This window comes from Microcaecilia unicolor, chromosome 3 (assembly GCF_901765095.1).
Source record: "Microcaecilia unicolor chromosome 3, aMicUni1.1, whole genome shotgun sequence".
NCBI lineage: Eukaryota > Metazoa > Chordata > Amphibia > Gymnophiona > Siphonopidae > Microcaecilia > Microcaecilia unicolor.
Window position 1 is genome coordinate 510735049 of NC_044033.1, and position 14251 is coordinate 510749299.

At 42.5% G+C, this 14251-nt stretch overlaps 1 protein-coding gene across 1 annotated transcript in view; it reads left to right on the forward strand.

The window, feature by feature from the left end:
- LOC115464823 (clathrin coat assembly protein AP180) overlaps window positions 1-14251 on the forward strand; it is a 198366-nt gene that overhangs the window by 59296 nt on the left and 124819 nt on the right. The window lies entirely within an intron of this gene.

Here is a 14251-nt window from a genome sequence, read left to right on the forward strand (position 1 = left end):
AAGCCCTAGAAAGGCTCTCTTGTAAGCGATTTTTTTTATCTCCCCTCCCCTCAATGTCCAGCGATTCTCCCCTGCCCTCCCATCCGTGTCCCGCGATTCTCTTCTCTCTTGTCCTCTCCTCCCATCCCATCCATGCCCATTGATTCTGCTCTGCCCTGCCCTCCCCTCCCCTCGATGTGCCGTGATTCTCTCTACCTTTGTACCTTATCGTTTTCTGGCTGGCCTGGCTGGCTTCCTTTCCGTTGGTAACATCCTGACGTCAGCTTGCCTCCAGGGTTCCCTTCCCTCTCACTGTTCCACCCTCTGACGCCATTACATTTTGATGTGAGGGCGGGGCAGTGAGGGGGAATGGAATGCTGGAGGCTGGCTGACATCATCAGATGTTACGAATCCAGGTATTCAGACAGCGATGGAACGTTGGAGGTGCAAATTATTATATAGGATATATATCCTGATTGGTAGGTCTGAGGTTTGTCATGTATCCTGGGACTTGGCCGTAGATAATTTTGTGGACCAGGGTGCAGATTTTGAAGGTAATACGTTCTTTGATTGGGAGCCAATGCAGTTTTTCTTGGAGGGCTTTGGCACTTTCGAATCGCGATTTACCAAATATCAGCCTGGCTGCTGTGTTCTGAGCGGTCTGGAGTTTCTTTGTGAGTTATTTACATCCCTTATAGATTCCATTGCAGTAGTCTGTGTGGCTTAATACCATTGATAGTATTAGGTTGCGAAATATTTAGAAAATAAAAGTTAAAAAAAAAACCTCAACTTAAATGACTGCATGTGTGTTGGATGTGTCAAGTGACGCTTAGATGGTCACTCCAGCTGTGATGAACTAGGGCCAATACTGGGCAGACTTGTTTGGTCTGTCTCTCATATATGGCAATCTGCTATAGAAAGGGCTGAGAGCCAGATGCACGAAAGAAACGTTGAAGAACCGAAAACGTAAAGGTCCACGTTACAAGATACCGATTATGAAAAAATGACTGATGCTCAAAAAAAATTGCACACAAACCACGCAGTAATACAAAGTTCGATGCATGAAAGTCTCACTAACCTGTTGAAATCCACGGTAGCGGTGTAGCAAACACATGCGCACAATAGTCATTCTCTAAGCACACGGCAAGCACTGTAGCTGTTGTACGCATGTCTAAAAAGATTGCATCATAGACGTGCATTCTAGGCGTGCGAGATAGATGTTGCTCGTAACCAGAACAAATCAAACTCGGATATACATATAAAGTATTACATACCATGTAAAATGAGTTTATCTTGTTGGGCAGACTGGATGGACCGTTCAGGTCTTTATCTGCCGTCATTTACTATGTAACTCTTTGGGGTTCTACATGGAATGTTGCTACTAATTGGAATTCCAGAATCTTGTAACTCTTTAGGATTCCAGAATCTTCAGAACTTTTAGTACAAGAACAGTGCTGGGCAGACGTCTACGGTCTGTGCCCTGAGAATGGCAAGGACAAATCAAACTCAGGTATAAAGTATCACATACCATGTAAAATGAGTTTATCTTGTTGGACAGACTGGATGGACCGTTCAGGTCTTTATCTGCAGTCATTTACTATGTTACTTTGTTACTCTTTGGGGTTCTACATGGAATGTTGCTACTAATTGGGATTCCGGAATCTTGTAACTCTTTAGGATTCCAGAATCTTCAGAACTTTTAGTACAAGAACAGTACTGGGCAGACTTCTTCGGTCTGCGCCCTGAGAATGGCAAGGGCAAATCAAACTCGGGTATAAAGTATCACGTACCATGTAAAATGAGTTTATCTTGTTGGGCAGACTGGATGGACCGTTCAGGTCTTTATCTGCTGTCATTTACTATATTACTATGATCCGCGCAAGATTTTATAATTTGCAGGCGGCAGTCCAACTGTTTCATAACGGAGGCAAGAGGAGGAAGGGACAAAAAATGGCAAAAAGTCTTCCAGGTCTTGGGTATGAACACCATCTGTTGAAGAGGCGCTGCAGCAGCACCTCCCAGCCCTCGTCCATTATTATTATGTTTCTCAATGAACTGAGCAAGCCAGAGCACATCCATGTCGGAGAAGTTGGGCTTTCTCCACGGGGACCATGTGCAGTCATGGCTTCTCCAACACGGATGTCCACATACACACACACACACACGCATAAATAACACGTCGATGACGGCGCTTATGCATGCACTTTATGGACATGCTTATGTTGACAACAGATGACAGCTCCTGGAGTTACCGGCAGCCCCTGAGCACCCGTTAAATATATCACGTTAAAGGTGTGGAGACCTTTCTGTGCATTGCCCTTAAATGACTGTGCATCATGCATTGCCTTCATTTAAATGAGAACCACATAATTACAATACATAGTGTTTTCATTGTGTGTTTTCGAGTGTGGTAAACAGGTTGCTGTAGGCTTTTGCACATTTGTCACTAGATACCGTGTTCACTAAGCTGGTTTAAATTGGCTCAAAATGATCGCTCCCAGCATGGTAAGTTTGATGCATCTGGGCCTTAGACAGCAACTTGAGCGACTGGAACATGAGGACAGTGCTGGACAGACTTTTACAGTCTGTTTTCCGCAAATTGAGAAGACAAATAGGCTGGAGTGGACTTTGACAACGACTCCAGCAGTTGGAAGATAAGGACAGAACCAGGTGGACTTCTACGGTCTTATGTCCCAGAAAAGCCAAAGAAAGACCATAATCAAGTAACATAGTAGATGACGACAGAGAAAGACCTGTACGGTCCATCCAGTCTGCCCAACAAGATAAACTCATATGTGCTACTTTGTGTATACCTTACCTTGATTTGTATCTGCCATTTTCAGGGCACAGACCGTCGAAGTCTGCCCAGCACTAGCCCCACCTCCCAACCACTAGCCCCGCCTCCCACCACCAGCTCTGCCACCCAATTTCCGCTAAGCTTCTGAGGATCCATTCCTTCTGAACAGGATTCCTTTATGTTTATCCCACGCATGTTTGAATTCCGTTACCGTTTTCATCTCCACCCCCTTCCACAGGAGGACATTCCAAGCATCTCCGTGAAAAAATACTTCCTGACATTTTTCTTGAGTCTGCCCCCCTTCAATCTCATTTCATGTCCTCTAGTTCTACCGCCTTCCCATCTCCGGAAAAGGTTTGTTTGCGGATTAATACCTTTCAAATATTTGAACGTCTGTATCATATCACCCCTGTTTCTCCTTCCCTCCAGGGTATACATGTTCAGGTCCGCAAGTCTCTCCTCATATGTCTTGTAACGCAAATCCCATACCATTCTCGTAGCTTTTCTTTGCACCGTTTCAATCCTTTTTATATCCTTGGCAAGATACGGCCTCCAAAACTGAACACAATACTCCAGGTGGGGGCCTCACCAACGACTTATACAGGGGCATCAACACCTCCTTTCTTCTGCTGGTCACACCTCTCTCTATACAGCCTAGCAACCTTCCGGCAACGGTCACCACGTCGCCTTCATATCCTCGGATACTATCACACCAAGATCCCTCTCCCCGTCTGTACATATCAGACTCTCACCGAACCTTTCTTAACCTACACTTCCCCAGCTGCAATGGATTAAAATACAAACTAACACATGCGATCACCTTTTCCTATTTAAGTACGCAGCTGTGGAATGCACTTCCAACTCAATTGAAAACGATCAATGAATTAAGTAACTTCCGCAAATCTCTGAAAACCTATCTCTTTAACAAGGCCTACCATGAAAACCCGTAACCAACTAATCCACAACATTTCTCCACCTTTCCAGATTGTATCTTTATATAACTACCTGACCAATTCCTCTTGTTTTCCTTGATTTCTTTGTAACACCAATTGTATTCTTTGCCCTGGGATGGCGCCGCCATATCAGGTCTTTGTAAGCCACATTGAGCCTGCAAATAGGTGGGAAAATGTGGGATACAAGTGCAATAAATAAATAAATAAATAAATAACATATGTCTCCCATGGATTTCTACTCCCTAAGTGCATCACTTTGCATTTCTTGGCATTGAATTTTAATTAATTACAAAAAATCAGGAAGATCAAATCCAACCAACCAAGTTAAACCTTAAACTCACTATAGTAAACTTGGGTTCAGAATAATTTATTCTTTTATATATATATATATATGCACTTTAAAAAAATGCTAAAGTGTTTTAAATTGTTTTAAATGTGCTCAGACCATACCGTTTACACCCATTATATCCCCAAGAGGAATATGTGGTGGTGTCACAATGGAACCATCATTGCACATGTGATGTTCCACCTCCTAATATTTGTGTATGTACATACAGCTGCGCCCAAGTAGATCTCACTCACCGATGTATGCGTATATCTATAATACATATGTATAAGTCATGAACTACTCACATTAAATATTGTTAGACTTGAGCTCAAACCTCCGCCCATAAATTATGGTACATTCCATATTACCTTCTGATACATGGATAATAAAACATACAGTTCAACGTTTGTTTAAACCTAAAGGAGGAATATGTTAATTCATGACACCCTGATCTCTCTTCCCCCACATATCTTACACAAACCAACCCACAATGCGATATACACACATATTCACATAATTATTTCACTTCCCTTGGGGTATATTGTGCTCGTGCTTCATTAAAATCACATGTCATTCATCCATTCCAATCTTGCCATCAAAATAACTGCTCCCTTTAACTCTGGCCGAGTTTCAAAAGTCTTCATCAGAAAGGGAAAAATACTAATCTTTTAAACCAATTTGCAGGCATCATAAATCCCCCGGGTGGGATCGCCTCTGGAATCCTTCCTCACCCCATGCCAAACCTTAGACCATTCTTCTAGCTTCCTCAGATCCTTTTTCATGTTTTCCACTCCCTCCGGGGTGGCCACTCTGTTACAAATCTTAGTATCATCTGCAAAAAGGCAAACTTTACCTTCTAACCCTTCGGCAATGTCACTCACAAATATATATAAGTATATAATATCATGTTACTTGTTGATTTAATTATGAATTGATAATGAGTGTGACTGTTGGGCAGACTGGACCATTCGGGTTTTTATCTGCTGTCACTTACTATTAATCCTCTCTGCTCCCGGGCTGGTTCGCAGACCTCAGCTCTGACGCAGGCACAAGCATCAGATGTCACCAGACCTACTGGCGCGTGCTTGTGGCGACCTCTCAGCACGCAGTGCCAGCGAATGAGAGACAAGTCTTAAATATGCGCACCAGTGTGTTCCAAGTTCCAACTTCTGTTCCTTCCTTGCCCGCAGTGCTGCGGCTCGAACCCAGAGAGAGGCTGAGAGAGCTGACCAGAATTTTTTTTTAATGTACCATTAAATTCTTGTGGGGATGGGTAAGATTCCAGTGGGGACAGGTAAGATTTCTGTCCTCTCTACTCTATACTACTACTACTACTACTTAGCATTTCTATAGCGCTGCCAGGGTTACGCAGCGCTGTACAAGTTTAACATGGGGAAGGACCATCCCTGCTCAAATCTAATGCCCTGCATTACTGATACCGCAGGCCAGTGGCGTAGCTACGTGGGGCCACAGCCCCCGTAGATTTGGCCCTGGACCCCCTGCCAATGACCCTCTCGACCCCCCTTCCCGCCGCCAACACTCCCCCGCTGCCAACGTCGCCTGGCGGGGGACACTGCTTTTTTGTAGTAACAGTGGGCTGAGGCTATTAATGAGGGTATGGGGGCATTGGGTGATTTGCCCCTGCGTTTGACTACCCCTCTCTTATCTAGAAAAAAAAAAGCTGGCTGCATTAGTCATCCACATTTTTTTTTTAATTTAACTTTTTTGTACTATATCAAGTAAATGGGAAGGGAAAGTTCTTTGCTTTTGTTTTATCATTACAAAGCAATCTTAATACAGAAGAATCGTGTATGATTTCTTTTTTTAAACATCTAGATAAGAACATATGATATAACAGTGAGTCAGACCATAAGGCCCATTGTATCCACTATCCTTTTCTCCAACACTAACCAATTAATGCCACAGTAAATCAGCTGGATCCCAGAGAGTTAAGCATTCCTTTACCACTCAAAACCAAAGAGAATCGGTGACTCAGTTAACAGGAGAAATCCTGAAAAACAGAAATTTAATACATAAGGCTCACATCTCTTTTAGAAAATAGTTAATTTGGGGAGACAACTACATACATGCATGCATATCAGGAGAGTCCCCCAGCTATAAGAACAACTTGATTGACCAACCAATTAGAAATAGAGCAATGTCATCACGAACATACCTCAATTTACACCTCCCCAACTGTAAAAGGTATCAAGTACAAAACATACTATGCATCCAGTTTCTCCTTCCTGGGTAGTCAACTTTGGAATGCCCTCCCAAGACCAATCTGAGCAATTAACAACTATTTGCCTTTCAGGAAAATGTTAGTCCCATTTTTTCAAGCAAGCTTACCCTAATAGACCAACTTAATTCTACCAGACCACCTACGATACTCCTGCTACGACGACATCGACACTTAACTTTGACCCCAATGATACATTTGACCTTATTCACTAATCCCCTTATACTGAATCCCTTATCTCTCCCCTCCGTCCTTTACCATTTCCCTCCCAATCTCCTTCCCTTTTACCTATCCTATCCATGTCTACCTTCCCTGTTCTAACTCATATATTCCTGGGCGCTGTTGCCACTGTTTGTTTTTTCTCAGTTCATAATATTCTTTTCACGTGTCCTTTGTAATGCTTTTTCACTATGTAAGTAGTTATGATCATCACAGCTTATAATACTGTTCCTACATTTTCTTGTTTTGCTTTATTCTCTACCATGTAAGATGCTTTCTTTTACTATGTAAGCCGCACTGAACCTGCTGTATGTGGGGAAGAGCGGGGTACAAATGTAATAAAATTAATTACATTAAAAATGTAATTCTGCTCACTCCTTTGAAACTGTTAGTATGTGCATGCTTTTCTTCACCTAATCTGGCCAAAAAAGCAAACATGCTAGGAACTATTAGGTAAAGGTTGGTAAATAAGATCAGAAATATTATAATGCCTCTGTATCACTCCATGGTGTGACCTCACTTTGAGTATTTCATTTAGTTCTAGTCGCTGTGTATCAAAGATATTTCAGAATTAGAAAAGGCTCAAAGAAGAGTGATCAAAATAATAAAGGGGATGGAACTCCTCTCATATGAGGAAAAGCTAAAGAGGTTTGGGCTCTTCAGCTTGGAAAAGAGACGGCTGGTGGGGGGGGTGGGGGTGGAGGGGATACGATTGAGGTCTACAAAATACGGAGTGGTATAGAGCGAGTAGAAGTGAATCGATTTTTGTTTTTATTCTTTCAAAAAGTACAAAGACCAGGGGATACTCAAGTTACACGAAAATACTTAAATATGTTGTGATCCTGGATGGTTCCGGATACCCAACCACAGCAGAGAGGTCACTTCCAAAGTTGAAAGAGAAAAGGCAAGACATGAGCTTGGCCCAGCACAAAGCTAGGAGACGAGGCTGAAGTTTGGCAGGCAGGAACCAGGAGACAGGCAGTCTTGGCGGCAGGAACCAGTTGCGAATACACTGAAGGTAGGGCTTGGCTTGCCTAAGAGCACCCAGACCCACTCCACCGCGCCCCTCCATCATCCTACTTCTACCCTGTAATAATTGGGCTGTGGCATGCATGCCCTAGGTGGGCATGAGCGACCGCGGTCATGGAAGGATGCTGTCCCACAAGCCTCTCCAAAGGTAAGTGCAGTGGGGTCAGGGCTGCACCAAGGAGAATGTAGTAACAGCAGTTAGTGTATCTGGGTTTAAAAAAAGGTTTGAACAAGTTCCTGGAGGATAAGTCCCATAGTCTGCTATTGACACAGACACAGGGGACGCCACTGGTTGCCCTGGGAATGGTAGCCTAGAAAGTTGCTGCTTGAGGATTCCGGAATTCTGCTACTTTTTGGGGTTCTGGAATATTGCTGCTCTTTGAAATTCTACATGGAGTGTTGCCGCTATTTGGTTTCTGCCAGGTACTCGTGACCTGGATTGGCCACTGCTGGAAGCAGGATACTGGGCTAGATGGACCATTGGTCTGACCCATTATGGCTGTTATTTTCTAATTCTGTTTAGGTCACCCAAAGTTAGGTGCCTGGTACGATGCACACCATGTATGACTTCTATAAAGACAGTTCAACGCAGAACTGTCTTACAGAATACTAGCTTAAGTAATTTTTGTGCTTTATTTTATGTGTGAGCATTTGTGCCTGCCAAAAGCTGGTGTAAATCTACAGTGCCTGAAAATTGGCAGCGAGAGATGGAGGAGATAAAGTATATTGGCATTTAATCATGAAGTGGAACCTGTGCAGAGTTCCAGCTTCAACTCTGGCCACCTTGATGGGCAGCCTGGATGGACCGTGCAGGTCTTTATCTGCTGACAATGAACCAGGGGCGTAGCCAGACCTCGGCGGAAGGGGGGGCCAGAGCCCAAGGTGGGGAGGGGACTGTTTAGCTGCCTCCCCCCGCCGTCGCAAACTTTGCTCCCCAGTGCTGCATGCAAATAGGCTGAGTGTACTAATATGGGAGAGCACACTGATTGCATGTGGATGCAGCAGCACAAATGATAGAATGGTATTTCATGCGTAAAATAGTAGTCTTTATGCCCAGAATAGTAAGTATTCCAGGGTATGGACCAACATATACGCAAGCAATCTGATGAATCCTGATACTCATTTATCAACAGTCCAGTACGTTACTTTGTTCAGCACACCGGTTTCTGGAATCCAGTGGATTGCAGGACCGAGGCAGTGTGGGTTTTTTTTTTACTAGAGGTAGATCTTGTCATAACAAATTCAATATAACTTATTTGGGTGAAGAGAGTTGGATCGAGGGAGACTGATAGATTTCAGCAAAGCCTTTGACTTGGTTCCATATAAGTCACGTATAAATTGACCACTCTCGGTATGAGCCCCTAAAGTAAGTGGTTAGAAACTGGTTGAGTAGAAAGGCGACAAAGGGTCGTGCACACATAGGGGAGGGCAGTAGACGTCTTCCCCCTCTCATCCTTTTCATGAAAAAAATGGTTCCTCACATTGCTTCTGAACTTCATTCCATGGCCCCTAACGCTACAGTTTCCTTCCTCATGATGCGCACCAATTATTGAAAAATGCGCAGTCGTGTTAAAAACTTGTTTCCAATAGAACGACGAATCCTGCGGCCTTGCCAGTATAAAATAATATTGGATAGAACCACATGTCACCTTTCTAATTGTGTGAGGGACAGTAGAGTTGCACAGTGGTGGGATACTTCTGCGCATGTAACGAAGTAGATAATTATAACAAAGACACCTATATACAGTGCACTTGCTGTTTGCTTGAGGTTAACAGAAGGACTGTAAAACAGCGTGAGTACTACTGAATGACATTTTCTTCCCTCAACCTAAACTCGCTCCCTAAAAAAATCTCTTAAACCTTGCTAAATTAGGTCGTGGAATCCCATGTGTACTCTGAACGAGGGTGACGGTTTGCAGCCAGGCCAGTTCATCCAGATGAGTCACCTGTCAGTGTAAATGACTTTGAAAATTCCTCTCAGACCATGTTTTTTTCCTCTATATATGTGTGTGGGGGGGGAGGGGTTTGCATATATGTTGCTATTTAAAGGATAGGAATCTTTTTCTTAGGAATGAGCTGTCACTTTGTGACTCATTTGAAATAGAAGGATGTATTTTTAACCACAGTCTAAAAACCTAAATTCCCAGGCTGCGGAAAACTTAATAGAATTATAGAGATTATATAGCAATAAGGGGTTCTGTGGGATGAGATGAGCGGGGGCAGCTTTATCGAGACAAAGACATGGACTGATCCCTCTTCTATACTCGCTATGTTTCATTGCAGTGTTTGATTTATAGAGCTAAACCAGTATTAACATCACCAGGGAAAGACTCAAAATTCTTCATCCAGTTGTTCTTTAATGAAGTTCATACAGAGAAGAGAAAACCTTTTATTTCCAATACATCTCAGTAGTGTCGTTTCCTCTGCAGATGAGAATCTGTTCTTTATTCAACTGCCTCGGACGGGAGGAGTTGGGGAATTCAGCTACACAAGCTGCCTAGTGAAATTGTAATACTTGAAATATGATAAAAATACAATGAAATCACAGGAACTTGGAAAGACTCAAAGCAGCAAGATAGAGGAGTAACATACACCAACTGAACATTCAGGGACTGGGGGGCAGACTTCTTACTCAGTATGCTTGAAGACAAAGCAATTTCAAATAAAATGGCAACCACCTATTAAGACACAAATAATATCAAATTATATTCTTCAAGTGTCCAAAATAATATATAGATAACACACTTTAAATGCAAAATTTTTCCACAACTTGTATAGGTTTTTCATCAACTCATTCAGTTGACCTCAGCGATGTTCATTGCCAACTATAATTTTTCTTATATGGCAATGTTAACAACATCCATCATCTTCATAGGTCAGTTCTACCATCTTGAGCTTTTTAAAAAAAAAATTTTAAATTTCTTATCCATAGATTAATGTTAAATTCTTTGACTTATCTTATTCATTTATCATCGGACCAAGGGGTAAAGTTGTCCGACATATGTTTCGCTCAAACCTGAGCTGCCTCAAGGACTGTCCCCCTGAGTATTTAGTCTAGTGCCAGCTCTGTTCAAACTTTTATAATCAAAGCAAGCCAAGAAAGAAAGACCATATCCATAAGTATTGCCATATGGGGACAGACCAAAGGTCCATCAAGCCCAGTATCCTGTTTCCAACAGTGGCCAATCCAGGTCACACATACCTGGCAAGATCCCAAAAAAGCTCCAGACACTTTATGCTGCTTATCTCAGAAATAGTCAAATCAACAAGGCATTTCTCTACTAATACTCTCCTATACGCAAAACAAAAAAAGTAGAAGGTTCTCACGGAGTACCACTGAAACTACTTCGTGTTAATTAGGGAAGAGTCTCATATAATCACCAGGCCGGTTTCACTTCATAAGTACGTAAGTAATGCCATACTGGGAAAAGACCAAGGGTCCATCGAGCCCAGCATCTTGTCCACGACAGCGGCCAATCCAGGCCAAGGGCACCTGCCAAGCTTCCCAAACGTACAAACATTCTATACATGTTATTCCTGGGATTTTGGATTTTTCCAAATCCGTTTAGTAGCGGTTTATGGACTTGTCCTTTAGGAAACCGTCCAACCCCTTTTTAAACTCTGCTAAGCTAACTGCCTTCACTACATTTTCCGGCAATGAATTCCAGAGTTTAATTACACGTTGGGTGAACCTCTGCCCGCGTGTATTTTAATCACAGACTCAATCCCCACCCTTCCTGTGCTGGTATTATTAGCAATATTTATCTGCTCTTATCATTGCAATAACCAAATCTGTGTCTGCCGGTGTGCTCATATACCCCGACAGGTGCCTGTTTCGCTCTTCAAGCTTTGTCAAGGGGGAGTCATAGCACCGGACCTGCAAAAACACAAACGCTTGTCAGCTCACACCACATTAAAAAATACTCCCTCTTAAATCTCCTCTTGGCTCCCAGACTTACTGTTTTACTGCTTCCTAATTGCCTCACGCTATGGCGTCGGTGTCTTATTTATACAGCTGATCTTAACTTGCGCTTCCTGATCTACTACACTAAATGAAACACCCCCCAATGGATATATGTATTTAACTCTCTAGGTTCTAAAGTATCTAAATGGTATATCCAAAAGTATTCCCGTTGAAGCAATTTTCTGTTATGATCTCCTCCTTTCGCCGCTGGACAGATCTGATCAATTACCATGCATCGTAAGGTATCAATCGTGTGACCGTTTGACACACAGTGTTGGAGAAGCGGAGCTCCTAAATTTTGTGATACAATACGTGACCGATGTTAAGTCATGCGTACGTGTAACGATCTAGTGGATTTCCCTATATAGACCTTGTCACATGGACAGCGTATATGATACAGAGTTCGACATGTAGTGTGGTGCCTTAGCTTGTACACCCTACCATAGTAGTGTGAAACTTGTTGTCTCTTGTGTCAAGTCACAAGTCTTTCAATGCGCTCTACTGCATTTGTAATGACCCAACGTTATTGCTGGAGTGCGACTCTCAGCTTCTGGTAACTGTGCTGGACTCAATATTTCTTTCAAATTTCTTGCATGTGAAAATGCCGTTCTTAGATAAGTACAAAACACAAAAACAGCGAAGATGACTAAAATTGACAAAAGATGACCTTAAAAAGGGTCAATTTTAAAACGATCTTTATTAGTTAAAAACGTTTAAAAAGGTGATTGGGACTCGACACAGCTGTGTTTCGGCCTGTCAGGCCTGCATCAGGAGTCTTTTCACCATACGGAAAATCTTGTATTCTTTCACAGATGTTTGTATTGAGAAATTTCAGCTGAAGCTGCTGCTCCGTCTGTTCTCTGGGTTTCTCGTAAGAATGTATCCCGTTGAATTTGCAGCTGGAGCTGTATCACTATAATTTAGCGATACAGCTCCAGCTGCAAATTCTGATGATAAGACTATTGCTTAAGGTATTTAATATACCACCTTGAAATGGCTATAACTTTTGATATGTAATGCTTCCTTATGGTTATCTAGCTGTGTTATCAATAAAGAGCTGTTGATATAAAAGGTTAAATACAGCTGACGAAAAATGCTGTAAGTGAGCGACTGTTAAGTTATAGGGGGTAGTGCCAATAAGATTGACTAAAAGTAACGTGACTGTTAGATTTCGAAGGGCTATCAGAGTCTAGGCCCTTGGAGATCACTGTATATTGGCTTATGAGGGGGGTGGGGGAGGAGGAGAGGTACAAGGACGTAGCCGGTATAGTACCTTTTGTTCAAGAGGGACTGGGTCTTGCGTCCCTCCTTCCCTCCTTTCCCCTCTTGAATTTCTAATTTGGTTAGGGTAAGGGGGGGATTGGGGGGGGTTAGGGACAATATTAACACAAAATGTTGATGGCGGTTTTCAACGATGGAAGTGTATCCGGTTTAATTTGATAAGATTGTATTGGATGCATGTATTATTGTGAGTATTGTAACTGAATGTCATCTATAAAAAAATTGTTGAAACACAAACTGTGTACAATTAATTTTTTTTTCCATCTTGAATGGATTAACTCCTGCATATTTATTGGATTTCATAACTCTTTCACAACGGCATAGTGGCCTTTCAGATTAGCTCTCTTACTGTGATGTATCTCAATCCTAGAGGTGTTATTTCAGATCTATTCTCTTTTCAGTCTGTAAAGTGGTGGAATTCTTTACCATTGAATATTAGAATAATCAGTTTAAATAAGTACGTAAGTAATGCCAGACTGGGGAAAGACCAAAGGTCCATCGAGCCCAGCAGCCTGTCTTTATCAATTATTTAATAAGTAATGGTAATATTTGTAGTTCGCAGGGAATGCCTTGTTTGTGATTTTATTGTAAAACAGCAGGGAGCTCATTTGGGCTCCTGCGGGGTACAAGTGCCTTATGCAAATGTAAGGTTTTTCTTCTTTTTTTTTCCAAAATAATTAAAGGTATTTCAAAGGATGATGGTGTTAAATATAAATTGTAAATTTAGTACAAGCAAAATTATATTCTCGAATCCACTACCAAGAACAATAAGACCAAGAAAAATAAGTTACTAGATTGGAAATGTGCAGATCTAAAAACTGAAATTGAGTTTTCATACTCGTAGTAAATGGTTGTACATCAGTATTTCTACTATCTTATTTCCTTCCCAATTACCGTATTTTTCGGACTATAAGACACACTTTTTTCCCCCAAAATTTGGGAGGAAAATGGGGGGTGCGTCTTATAGTCCGAAGGTAGATTTGGCTGGCTGGCAGGCCGCCCGCCCTCCGAGTTCGGGATCGCCCTCCCCCCCCGGCCCTGTCACCACTTCTCCCTACTCACGCGATCTTCCCTGGTGGTCTAGTGACGTCGGGGCAGGAAAGAGCCCCCTCTTTCCTGCCCAGCGTGCTGCTCTCCATCCTCCTGTATGCAGCCTGACGGTCTCGGCGAGATTCAAAATGGCCGCCGAGAATTGAAGTGGTGACAGGGCCGGGGGGAGGGCGATCCCGAACTCGGAGGGAAGGATTCGGACAAGACGCACTGGAGCACCTAGGTTTTAGAGGAGGGAAAAAGGAAAATTTTTTTTTTCCTATTTCCCTCCTCTAAAACCTAGGTGCGTCTTATGGTCCGATGCGTCTTATAGTCCGAAAAATACGGTACTCTTTTTCTCCTTGTTCAGTGTTTGAAGTGGTTTAAAGAAAATGAATTCGCCAGTAATAGGTTTAAAATGTCTACTGCCAGT